This window comes from Aulonocara stuartgranti (assembly GCF_965226115.1).
Source record: "Aulonocara stuartgranti genome assembly, chromosome: 15".
NCBI classification, from domain to species: domain Eukaryota; kingdom Metazoa; phylum Chordata; class Actinopteri; order Cichliformes; family Cichlidae; genus Aulonocara; species Aulonocara stuartgranti.
In genome coordinates this window covers 17,830,121-17,842,825 of record NC_138951.1, presented here as the reverse complement: position 1 = coordinate 17,842,825, position 12,705 = coordinate 17,830,121, and positions in this window count along the sequence as shown.

Here is a 12,705-nt window from a genome sequence, read left to right as displayed (position 1 = left end):
ATCATTTCTGTGCTGATGACATTCAGCTGTATATGTCTTTAAACCTCATCAGCTGTATGGACTGTCCATCAGAGTTGACAGTTCATCCCAGATAAGTGAGTGGAGCTCCAAGTGGCTCTCCTTGTTTCAAACTCCAACAAGAGGCCGTGATTAAAGCTCCTCCTGAAATACGTTCAAGAATGAAGTGATTGTTTCCTTTTGCAAAGTCCACTGTTCACTGGGATAATATTTGATCCTTCTCTGGCCTTCACATGCAAAATCTATCTCATATTCTCGTTTTATTCACTTGAGGAACATTTCGAAAGTTTATTTTCCATTACTGAACTGGAAAAACATATGCATGCATAGATATCATCGCACTCCTGTTATTGTAATGCCCTATTCACCAGCTTAGATAAATCATGTCTTTCACGGCTTCAGGCAATACAAAATGCTGGACCCAGACTCCTTACACGTTCAAGCAAGCAACCTCACATCACCCCTATCTTTCACTCCCTTCATTTCAAAATTTCAATACTTATATAGAGAGCTCTAAACAACTAGCTTCACACTATTTATTAACTTTTTCTTATAGACTGCTAGCATTCTTTGTTTGCGGGCTCAAAATGTATTAGTTGTTCCTTTTGCAAGATTGCAGGAAGACCAAGGGAGAAAGAGCCTTTCAGTCTGTGGCACTTATACTTTGTAACATTTTAATCGTATATGCTGTGCTGCACACAGAAGCCCAAAGGATCTTCCAGGAATGGTGATGCTTTTTCTAGAGAATTAAGTAGGCGATGATTTCATATCTGTTTCTGTCAACTAAAACAATTCCTGTTCTTGGGTAGAGTGATGTGAAAATGGTAATGGGAAATGGATTTATTCTTAAATAATGATTTTCTAATCCCCCAGCGCACTCAAAGTGCTCTGGGAGTGCGAAATAAGGTGTTTGTCTGCTTACTGATTTCTTAGTTTTCTTGTACATTTACAAATTTCACCAAGGGCTAGGTACATTTGATTAGATCATTTTCCTTGATAAATTAAATAATTTAAAAACTGCGATTTCTCTTTACTTGTTTTATCTTTGTCTAATATTAAAATTAAAAGACCTCTGAGAAACAAAACAGCATTTTCTCACAACGCATCTTAAACCAAGAATAATAATTTACATACTTAAGATAAAACACACCTATATCTATTGGTGAAGTTAAAAGCAATATAAGAAACACAATGAAGGAGTCAAGCGGATGATGTTCTATGGGTGTTTGTATGCTGTATACTATGCTGTTGATTTTGTACTTTATGGTGTATTTGTAAAACCTTTGAGACAATTTGAGTCTGTATGGCTGGTGCCTTGGGCAGGTCTCCCTTGTTAAAGAGATTTGATCTTAATGAGACTTTCTGGTTAAATAAAAAACATTTATTTTTTAATTGACTGTTAAACACCACCAAAGCTGGAGAATCAAAACTAAAACTGTCTTTGAAAGATCGGTTTAATTGAAGACCACTCATAATCCATCTGTGTCTCCTGTGTCTTAATGAAATTATTGCGACTTGATAAATCTGTTAATTTGCTTTTCTTCCCGCATTTAAACTTTATTAATGTAGTATCACTTTTTCAAACTTCCTGACCAAAATGCACCCATTCATTCATCCCTTGAGTGTGAGTTCCCTCTCACAACATTGATTTGTTGTGTATTGTTTTAAGTTTGTATTATATATGTAGCCTCTTTCCAATACTATTGTTTTATCATCCTTTGAAAAATCAGTTGCTCTACTACCAGCTGACTTACCCATGTTTGTGACTGGTCAGAATCTGCTAACACTACCTCTAGATAAGGAAACCCTGAGTTAACTTGGTGAGCTGATAACCAGCTTAGCAATCGTGAGAGTTGACAGTTCATCTTGTAATCGGAAGGTTGCCGGTTCAAGCCCCAGCTCGGACAGTCTCGGTCGCTGTGTCCTTGGGCAAGATACTTCACCCTTTTCCTACTGGTGGTGGTCAGAGGGCCCGGTGGCGCCAGTGTCCGGCAGCCTTGCCTCTGTCAGTGCGCCCCAGGGCAGCTGTGGCTACAATGTAGCTTGCCATCACCAATGGGTGAATGTGTGGATGACTGAACGTGTAAAGCGCTTTGGGGTCCTTAGGGACTAGTAAAGTACTATACAAATACAGGCCATTTACCATTAGTGTGACCGCCTGATTGCCAGTGTTAGGATAAATGAATTGAGATACCCTGGGTACAATAGAGTTGTACAGGGCTCTGAACACCACTGGCATCAATGAACTTTGGGCACCCAAGATCCTGCTATTTTAGAGAAACTCTGACCCAGTCATTATCTATCAAGATTACTAGATTTGTCTTTGTCAAATCTGCTCAGAACCTCATGGTTGCGACTGAATGTTCACTTGGTAAGTAACAATGGTAACGGGATAATCAATGTTACTCACTTCACTTGTCACTGGCTTTAATGTTGGAGCTCACTAGTGTGCATCAACTGAATTGTATTTCCCTTTGTACCTATAAGCCTTAGGATCTGCTTTTTGCTGAATCTGTTTCTTCGTAGCACTAGTTCTGGCATGCAGCAAATGTGCATGTGCAACAAATCGACCAATTGAGGCCCCAAATAAAGTATAACTACCTACATACAGTATCAGCAAAGATGCACAAACACACACACACACACACATACACATGCACACAAGCAGATATTTCCTAATGACTTGCCTCATGGCAGCAGTCAGTTGAAGGTCCACAGAGGATGAAATCCTGTTACAGCTGGCTTTTCATGACGCCTTTAACTGCATTATACTCTCCTCTCAAGTCTAGATCCAATTTCCCTATCAAACAAGGTAGCACACGCACAGCAAAGCTGTAACAAGGCTGGCTGCCTTTAATGTCACATAAAACAAGCGTTTTTTTCTTCTGCAGTGTCTGGACTTTCTGAGTAGATGGGAACAGGAAGTTGGTCAGACAGATGGGAGAGGATGGGGGGAACAGTGAGTGACTGGATAATTCACTTAAGTTTGCTGTGGTAATCATAATTATAGAAAGGTCGCCTGATCACTTAGCTTGCTTAGGATTTCAGAAATTTGTGTTACAGTAAACTGGATTGAGGGGGAGGTTTAGATCTATAATTGAATGGTATGAGAAAAAAAACCCAAATAATGTATTCGAAACACTCCCTGTTGATTTATCTCACATTACCTTAAGCCTAACAAGCTGACATTTCCACCTGAAATCATTATTTGAATGAATGAATGAATGAATATGAAGTCTTTATTTGTCACTTGCCGTTTCCTGCAGTGAGTAATACAATCATTTTAGACATTTAAAAGCAACACAGTGGAAATTTCTTACATGATTACTGCCTTTAAAAAATGAAACGGATTAACTGAAAAGTAAAAATAAAAATAGTAACTGGTTGAGCTCTCCAAAAAGTGGACATGGAAAATTCAAATGAGTTATTAGAACTTGAAAATATCTGGGTTGAATTTGCCTGAACTCTTATAATATCACCATCTCTGAATACCAAATGGTCATCAAAACTAGTGTGATGTGTTTTACTCTAACAAGAAGCAAAAGTGATGTGAAATCAACTAGAGAAACGAGTGTATAAAGAAGCAGTTGCAGTATCTGCACATGTTCCTCTACAGTATAAAAGGCCTTCCTTATTCAGTCAGCTGTCACATCTGGCTTATTGCCAAGCTGCACATCCATCTACTCGCTAATAGCAGCTGTACTCTTATCGCTCAGTGCCAATGACAAACCCTAGTATGACCTTATACAACCTCAGCTAAGAGTTTTACTAGCCTCGCTGTATTTCTTCCCAATCTCACTTAAATATGCCTTCACTGTGGGCAGCCTATTTAAAGAAAAGGAGCAATTATTGTTTATTCATGCTTATCTAAGTGAAATAATGACAATAGTTGCAGCCAAATACAATTTATAGAACTTTCCAAAGGTTTTTAATGAGTAAAGGGGATCACTGGCTTAAACTCAATCAATTTCTTTTATATAGGTCTCGCATGGTAACTTTCAATTATCCTTTCATTTACTCTTTGTAATTGAATTGATGGAGTTGACCTCTAATCAGCTTTCTAAGGTCACACCTGTCAAGTGTCAAGTTGAGAGAATTGATTAAAGGATCACTTCAGTTTCTGATTAATTGATTTTCTTTTCTTGTGGAAAGGATCTCTTCCACAAACACAGGACATATGAAGGAGACCCGTTTCAACATTAATGAGTCTTGAAAGCCGGAAGTTGCTTGAGTTCCATACACGTTATTTTTAAAATTGTGTGTGAGGAAAATCTTAAACTGTATAACTGTATAAATGTAACTGTAGCATAAAATCAATCAGCATAAAAATCAGCCAGAATTGGGCACAGAGCAGTTTTTTCCGTTTTTATTTGCTCTCAATGCCTCAATGAAAAGGCTGGTACAAAAAGGGTATTGACCCTGATAATACTTTGTAGTGCCTCCTTTGGACACCACAGATCCATCCAAGAATAGATGATGGACACAAGACCTTAAGGAGCTATACAGTATATGTACATTTAAATTAACTTCCCAGTAATGCATTTCATAACTAGTTAGAAAGCTAAGCTGAGGACTATGCATATCCATCTGTTTAGCTAAAGTGCACCACCTGCTTCTTCTAATGCAAACAGTGCTGGGAGTATTCAAAATAATCAAGCTCTGCAAGACAATTTCTCAGTTAACCTAAGCAATTTTCCTGCTTTTGTGTTCTGTTCATATCAAAGCATACCTAATATGTCACTGTATATTTGTGTCTTTGGGATCATGTCCTGTTCCATGACTCAATTTATCTGTCAGATAAATGGCCTTATTTTCCTTTTCAATTTACTCACAACACACATTTTATTTATAGAATAGTCACAAATGGAAAGAAAGGGCACTGATTTATGTCAAGTAAGATAGTTAAGACTCATCTCTCTGTCTTGTACTGTGCATGGATCAATTATGCTTACTTTCTTTTCCTTTTTTTCACCTACTTAGGAAGAAAAAACCTGAATGGCTCAGTGTTGGATGATTAATATCACCTATCAATGTTATCAGCCACAATGTAGACATCGTCGCTGATAACGTATATCCAGGGCATGATTTACAATGAAAATGACCGTACACTGTCAGACAGTTTTAAGGGCGTGTAGGAAATATTACCTTAACCCAAAAAATTCCTTTAACAGAAAACCAAGCCTCTACATGCTTCAGCTGAGCTGTTTACTCACGTATTAAGAGGTGCAACACATCATTGCAATGTGGAGAAATTTGCAGCTGTAAACCATTTTTTTCACGCCCCCTGTTTTGTGACTGAGATGTGAATCAGGGGTCCTCACTAAGTTAGTCTGAGCATGATTAAGGTGGCCACTTTCCTCCCTGCATTATGTCTAAAACACACAGTCTGGCTCATCTATACTTGCCATGGCTCAAGGCAGCATATTTCCATGACATGCCCAAACCAAACATGGAATGTGTGATATTACACAGTCACGCATTCATTATTTCATTATTCACTCTAAACCATTTGCGTCAAGACTGAGTCATATAGGAGTGTCAAAATGAAAAGATCAGCAAAGCCTCACAATGGGTCGGTTTCCTTTTTAAAAATGTGTTTTTCCATCACAAAAATCTAAACAGAAACACTCCTACTTACCTTCACATGGATGTCAGTGAAACCCTTATTAACTCATTCTTTATTAGAAATAGCCCACTCTTGTAGGCCTTTCAAAGGGTTTTTTGGGACATTAACACTGACCTATGAATCATTCAAGCGTAAATCAACCATGCATTGTCTTCCACAGAGCCTGGACTACAATGTTATTGAAGCAGAGTGGGATCATCTTGACAGAGAATATGAAAAAAAGGCAATCAACATCCAAAGAGGAGCTTTGAATGTCCTTCAAGAAGCCTGGAGAACTATTTCTGAAGACTGCTTAAAGAAATGACAAAAAAGCTTTCCTAAGAGAGTTCAAGCTGTGCTGATGGATAAAAGTTGGCATAATAAGCATGTGCTTCAGCCAGTACCTTTTTGATTAGCCTTACTTTCTTCCTTTGTGGTAAATCTTTCTTCTTTATTCATTGAGAGAATTGAATGCTAACCAATAAAATAAAAATAGAAAAAGTGGTCAAACCAAATACTGACTTTCAAGCCTATTAGAAATATACAAAGTATTTATACTGTATTTTCGTGTGTGTTTTTACGTTTCAATAAATCTCTGTACCTATTTCCAGTTTTCCTAGAAAAAGTTAAAGAAATGAGGGGTCGCTCAAGATATTTGCATAATACTGTAGATGACATAAGCTGGTGCAGAATGGTAGTAATGCAGTGTAATTTGAAGAGCATAAAAAATCCTCTTATGTCTAATTATGTTCACAGTTCATATTTTATGAGGAACATAAATCAGCACCATGAAAGAATAATAAAATAACATATAAAATAAACCCCTAAAGGTAATAAGTCATTGAATTACTGCCCACAGGTAGAAACCAAGACTAAAGCAGAGGACTAGTCAGTGTTAGCTTACATGAACTGAGCCAAGAAACAGGAGTGAACCGAAACCAAAATCTCAACTTGTAATATGCACGTTAGGACAAGCAGCTTATACTTACAGCCAGTGATATAAAGCTCTGGTGGCTGACATTTCAACACAAAGTCTGAAGTATCTTTGGCAGAATAGTTTACTTTAAAATGAGTCATAAATATTTAACAGCAAGCTCCAAGCTGTTCTAGCTGCAAGCTACGGGTACTATTAGGCTACTAGCTAAAGTTAGCTAATGAAGAGTGTATATGTTACAGCAATATCAGCAGGTAATATTAAGGTTCAAATCCACCACAAATAAAACTCTTTTGCTCAACATCACACTTAAAGCATGTGAACAAAGTGTACTAGAATTCCAAAGTATACGTTTATGTTCTGTAGAGATATATATCTACGATAAATTATGTAGTATTATAAAATTACAAAATTACTATGTAAAGTGAAATCAGTGTTTTAATGCTAAGGTTGTAAAGGAATGGGGAAATATTTCATTTCAATTGAGCTAACATTGCCTAGGTTGGCCTTGAACAGTTATTTCTAGATTTATTTACTTGAGGGCAATCTTGTGAATGAAATTGTTGGCAGATAATTTGGTCAATTTTGTGTTGAAGTTACAAGATAAAATAGAACAGCATTGTAAAATGAGGTTGTATGATTCACAAGACCAATACCGCATGAAAAATAATTACACACACAACACACACACTCAATCACTGACTAACCTAACATGTAATTCTTGAGGTTGTGGGAGGAAACTGGATTACCCATTGAGGACCCATTCACACACAGGGAGAACACATACTATTTTGGCAAAAGTATTCACTCACCTATGCAAATCATAGCATTCAGGTGTTCCAATCATTTTGATAGCCACAGTTGTATAAAATCAATACACTTGGCATGCAGACTGCTTCTACAAACAATTGTGAAAGAATTGGTCGCTCTCAAGAGCCATGATAGGATGCCTCTCGTGTATCCAGTTGTCCAGTTGTGAATTTATTTTGCTTCCACTGTCAACTGTTAGTGGTATTGTAACATAGTGGAAACAACTGGGAATGACAGCAACTATTAAAAATCAGTGGATATTAGAGCTGGGCGATAGAACGATAACGATATGTATCGCGATATAACTTTTACTCGATAGAGAAATTAAGCTATCGCGATAGACCTCGCCGCTCTTGTCCCCCCCCCCCCAAAAAAAGGTCAGCCAATCCAAATTAAGTAGCGCAGAGCCGAACCAATCACAGCCGCAGCGTCATGTCGCGTGACTTGTTACGTACAGCACAAGTGCCAAGCCGTGTGTTTGTTTGGGAAGCGTGCCGACTAGAAAAATCAACCGAGCGTGACCGAAGAGAAAACAGATGATGGTTCCAATGCCGGAGAGATTGTCGAACGGAAGAGCCATAGAAGTTCCGTAGTGTGAAGGTATTTCGGCTATTTCAAGTCTGACAAAAAACAGAGTAGCGTGCACTGTAAATTGTGCCGAAAGCAAGTCTGGAAATACAATAAACTGGTGCATGCGTCACACTGTGCGCCACGTTATTGTTTCGGTGAAATGAATTTCTACAATACTGTTACTGTTAATTCTACTCTCTGCAGTGTTTAAATGCTTACATATACACACAGTTACTGTCCGTCCACACGTACGACTCGGTTCTGCTTCTATGCCCCAGCTTTGTTTACTTTTTCCCACCGAGGCTTCTAGACTTCTGATTGGCCAACATTTCTGCACGGTTAGGAATCTAGCGCCACCTGCTGCTTTGGCATGTTCATAGCAGCGTTTTCCTTCATTTCTGCCTTTATGTGTGGACGGGATTATTTTTTAAAACGAAAACGGAAAATCTCCGTTTTCAAAAATACCCGTATACGTGTGGACGTAGCCTCAGTCTCTGACTGGAAGCGCTAATTCGTTATTCGGCTTTTGTCAGACTAAAGTAACTGTTAAAACTGTTTGAAAAGCTCAGCTATACAACAAGGAGAGATTGAGAATTTCCTTTTAGTTCTCAGTTTATTTGATATTGACAAAAGTTAGTCAGTTTTGTCTGTTCTTCTGTAAAACAAACTAAGATTTATTTTTAGAATTAATATTTTCTTTCTAAGTGGAATTGACAATTTAGTCTGTTTCATTTGTTCTATTTTGAAACTTAAACGCTTTAGCGGCTGCCTTTTGTGTAGTTTGCAATATTTGCCTTTATTTATCTGAAAAAGTCTCATGTTCCTTAAGTACATCTACCCTGTTGAACTTATTATGGGAAATAAATATTTAAATCAAAACAAGCTGCTGATTATTTCACATTTTACTTGTGAGCAACGGCACATTTAAATCTTACAAATATAGTTATTTGGCTTATATCGTGATAGATATCGTTATCGCCTGAAATGAAAAAACATATCGTGATATGAAAAAATCTCATATCGCCCAGCTCTAGTGGATATGGGGCACATAGTGCACAGAGGTTGCCAACCTTCTGCAGTGTCAATCCCGATAGACCTCCAAACTTAATTTAGCCTTCAGATCAGCAGTGCGTAGAGAGGTTCATGGAATGGGTTTCCATGGCCAAGCAGCTGCATCCATGCCATACATCACACAATGCACAATGCAAAGCGTTGGATGCATCGATGAAAAGCCCTTCTCCACTAGACTCCAGAGCAGTGGAGACGTATTCTTTGAAGTGAGAAATCACTTCTTTTTTCTTTTGTCATCATACCAAGACATTTTGGATCATTTCATGGTCCTAGTTTCATGGGAAGAGTTTGTCTATGGCCCAATATGACTGCCCTCCAGTGCAAAAAGAAAGGTACATAAAGACATGGATGAGGGAGTTTGGTGTAGAAGAACTTGACTGACCTGAACAGAGTTCTGACCTCACCCCGAGAGGACACTACTGGGATGGACTAGAGTGGAGACTGTGAGCCAAGCCTTCTCCTAGTGTCTAACCTCACAAATGCACTGCGAAACCCCACAGAAAACCTTCACAGAGGAGTTGAAGCTCTTGTAGCTGAAAAGGGTGGGCCGACAACATATTAAAGCCATGGATTAAGAATGGGATTTCACTCAAGTTCATATGCGTGTGAAGGCAGACAAGCAAATACTTCTAGTGTAAAAACCTCTACACAGATTAGTTCAAACCCAGAACCTTGATGCTGTTAGGCAACCGTGCTAAATACTGCATAATCGCATCACTTCAGTTAGTTATTCATCAAATGGTTTTAAAACCTAGCAAAAAGTAAGGAAATTTGTGTTTGATTGATTATTTCTTTGTTGTAAAATCCTTCTTGGCAGTTATTCTTATATGACTGGAAAGCCTGTTTATTTCTCCTTAAATAGTGCTACATCTCTAAAGGAAAACAGCCAAGTTTAGTATGTGGGCTGTGCCCATTAAAAACTTGCCAAATCTTTTCTGCCGTTGCCCAAAAGCTTAGCTTGCTATTGGATGTTGTTTTGAGATTCTAGTAGCCCAGGTAAGGACAAGCAGGTGCCTGATTAGTGCAGCACCTGTGAGCAAGGACCCTGCTACAGTGGTCAGTTGGTGTCAAGTATACCACATTTGACTGAACTAGATCAGACCCCGATGCCATATACTCAGCCCACAAATACATTTTATATAAATGAATAACATAAACAATCGACCAAAAACAAATTTCCTTCCATTTCTGGTAAGTTTAAATTGTAGCCTACATGTATACTTTTGACTGAATTGGAGAAAATCCTAAATAAATTCAAACTTGTATCAGTGCAGAGCCACTAAAAGTTATCGTGACAATTCTGCCCATGATGAGTGTAGGTAAACTTGTGACCACAACAGTAAAAACATCCCTATAGTGCTTCACTGTGTGTATTGCCAGTTACCTTTGAGTTTCGTTGCACTTTACATTATTGCAATTTGCTTATGAGTAGCTCCTGAGGGTGTTTTACACTCCCTGGTGTCTCTTGGGCTGGGAGAGGGGCAAATTGACCTTGCGTATCACTGCGCAGAGTGTAAGGTTACACTGCACACTGTCATTTGAGCATGTACAAACAGACACGCATGGAATATGTGGAGGCAAATATTGCAAAATCTCAAAAAAGCACAGCCCTGACCATAAGTGTTTCCATCTTCATAATCATGTAATGTATGCACTTTGTTTTTCACCACCAGTTGCTAAAGAACACGTTTAAACCAGAGGTATCAATTTGACCAACAAGTGCTGTGCATGCACTGGCATCAAGCTACTGCATGAGCATGCATGTACAAGAGTGGCTGCCGACTGTGGTAGGGAAGTAGATTAAAATTCACAGTTTGTTTATCCTCTTTTGGCCTCTTGACCTTTCCTTTGACCCTGCAAAATCCAGCATGTTTGTTTTGAATTGCTTCCATGGTTGTGAAGAAGAATGATTTACATTTAAATATCTATGTACGCACACAATCCCCAGAGGACAACTAACATTGTTTTTGAGGATAGGCAGCTAATCTACCTCTCAGTGTTGTTTAGAGCTAAAACTATTAGTCAATAAATAGAATTTGAATCAATCAAAATTGAGAAATTTTTATTATCACTGCTTAAAAACAAAACAAAACAAAAACAAATTACTCCATAAAATCCTGTTTCCTGTTACCTTTAATGTGAAAATTTTATATATTTATGAATTTGAAATAATGATCATCAGACTGATCAATATTAGAAATAGTTATAATTAAGAATCAGTTTAAATTTCAGTGATTAAACCTCTGTCTATGTTGCATTATCTATTTGTCTCAGTGTAAATGCTAGGTTTAGCCACAAATCATTTAATTTTCATCTTAATCTTTGTTTATTTAGATGCATGGCATTCATACACACACACACACACACACACACACACACACACACACACACACACACACACACACACACACACACATCGAACAGCTGTCCCAGAAAAGCTGTTATGGATCTCTGTTGCACTCCTGCAGCCCCAGCCATCTCCTCCTCTCTGCCAAGACTGTGCCCTCCCCGCCTTCTGGTGCAGAGGGTACGTGTCGGGGTTTCTGCAGCGCCAAAAGAGACCTGCAGTGCCAGTAAACACACCACTCCCCCAGCACACATACACAGACTCAGTCAGTACACTGTTGCTTGTTTCCCTGCCTTAAACAACCCACAGTGCCAGCTGCAGCCCCGCTGTCCACCAGCACGCGCCAGCTTGATGTCCAATAAGGGCCACGTTCAGCGTGTGTATGTGTGAGTAGACCTTATGTGTGTATGTGTGTTTAAAGGGACGAGGGGCTTAGCCTTAAATCCTGTCACCCAGCTGCCTCTACAGTCAGATGGTCCCAAAGACCCACATCAACAGATGTACAGAGCAGCTAGAGCGAGCAGAGCAAACAGAAAAAAATACCATCTCAGACTTAGTCTGCCTGTGTGTGCAGAGGGAGTATGTGTCTATAAAAGAGTGTACAACCTCCTCTGAATTAATGAAGAAAAGCAGTCGTGACCTTTAATATTTAGCTGTTTATGTCCCTTGTGAATCCTTTCAGCCATTTTGAGCTGTCTGTAGTAGTACTACGTGTTTACAAATGCAGCACTGAAATGTCCTTGGCTGTTGTGGAGAGCTACTTTTGGAATCTGGTGTCAGTTTCCTGATGCAGTCTGGGGTATGTGGGGGGAATTGATGCCGACAGTCACAAAAGCAACTTGGCATCACACTCCTACTTCCTTGTACCAAGCAACAGCAATAAATAAATATTGGTATGCTTCCAGATTAGACTTAAAAAATTGATGTTGGCATTAAAAGCAGAAACAGATTAAATGTAGGTCAAGCAAATAACGTTTTACAGAGCATATTGTAAAAGCTCTCTAATGGCAAATTTGTGATTCAGAATGCTGGACTATATACATAACAGACTTAATCAGAATATTAGTTTCCTGTTAACCTAACCTTTTCCCAGCTAGAACAAAGCTACAAGTAAGTGCATGTAAGTGGAGTGACAAATGCCACATGGCTAAATTTTTTACAGCATGTGTGATGCCGTCACTGATCTCCCAGTTCTTAGCTGGGACTCTTATGACTTTGAGTCAATCCAAGATTCCGTCAATATAACACGTGAAAAAAGCATAACAGTAAGAGCTACACAACATATGCATGCTTTAATAATAACCTCCACTCTTTAAGCTTCGGATTTTCCACAAGATATTGGAACCTAGT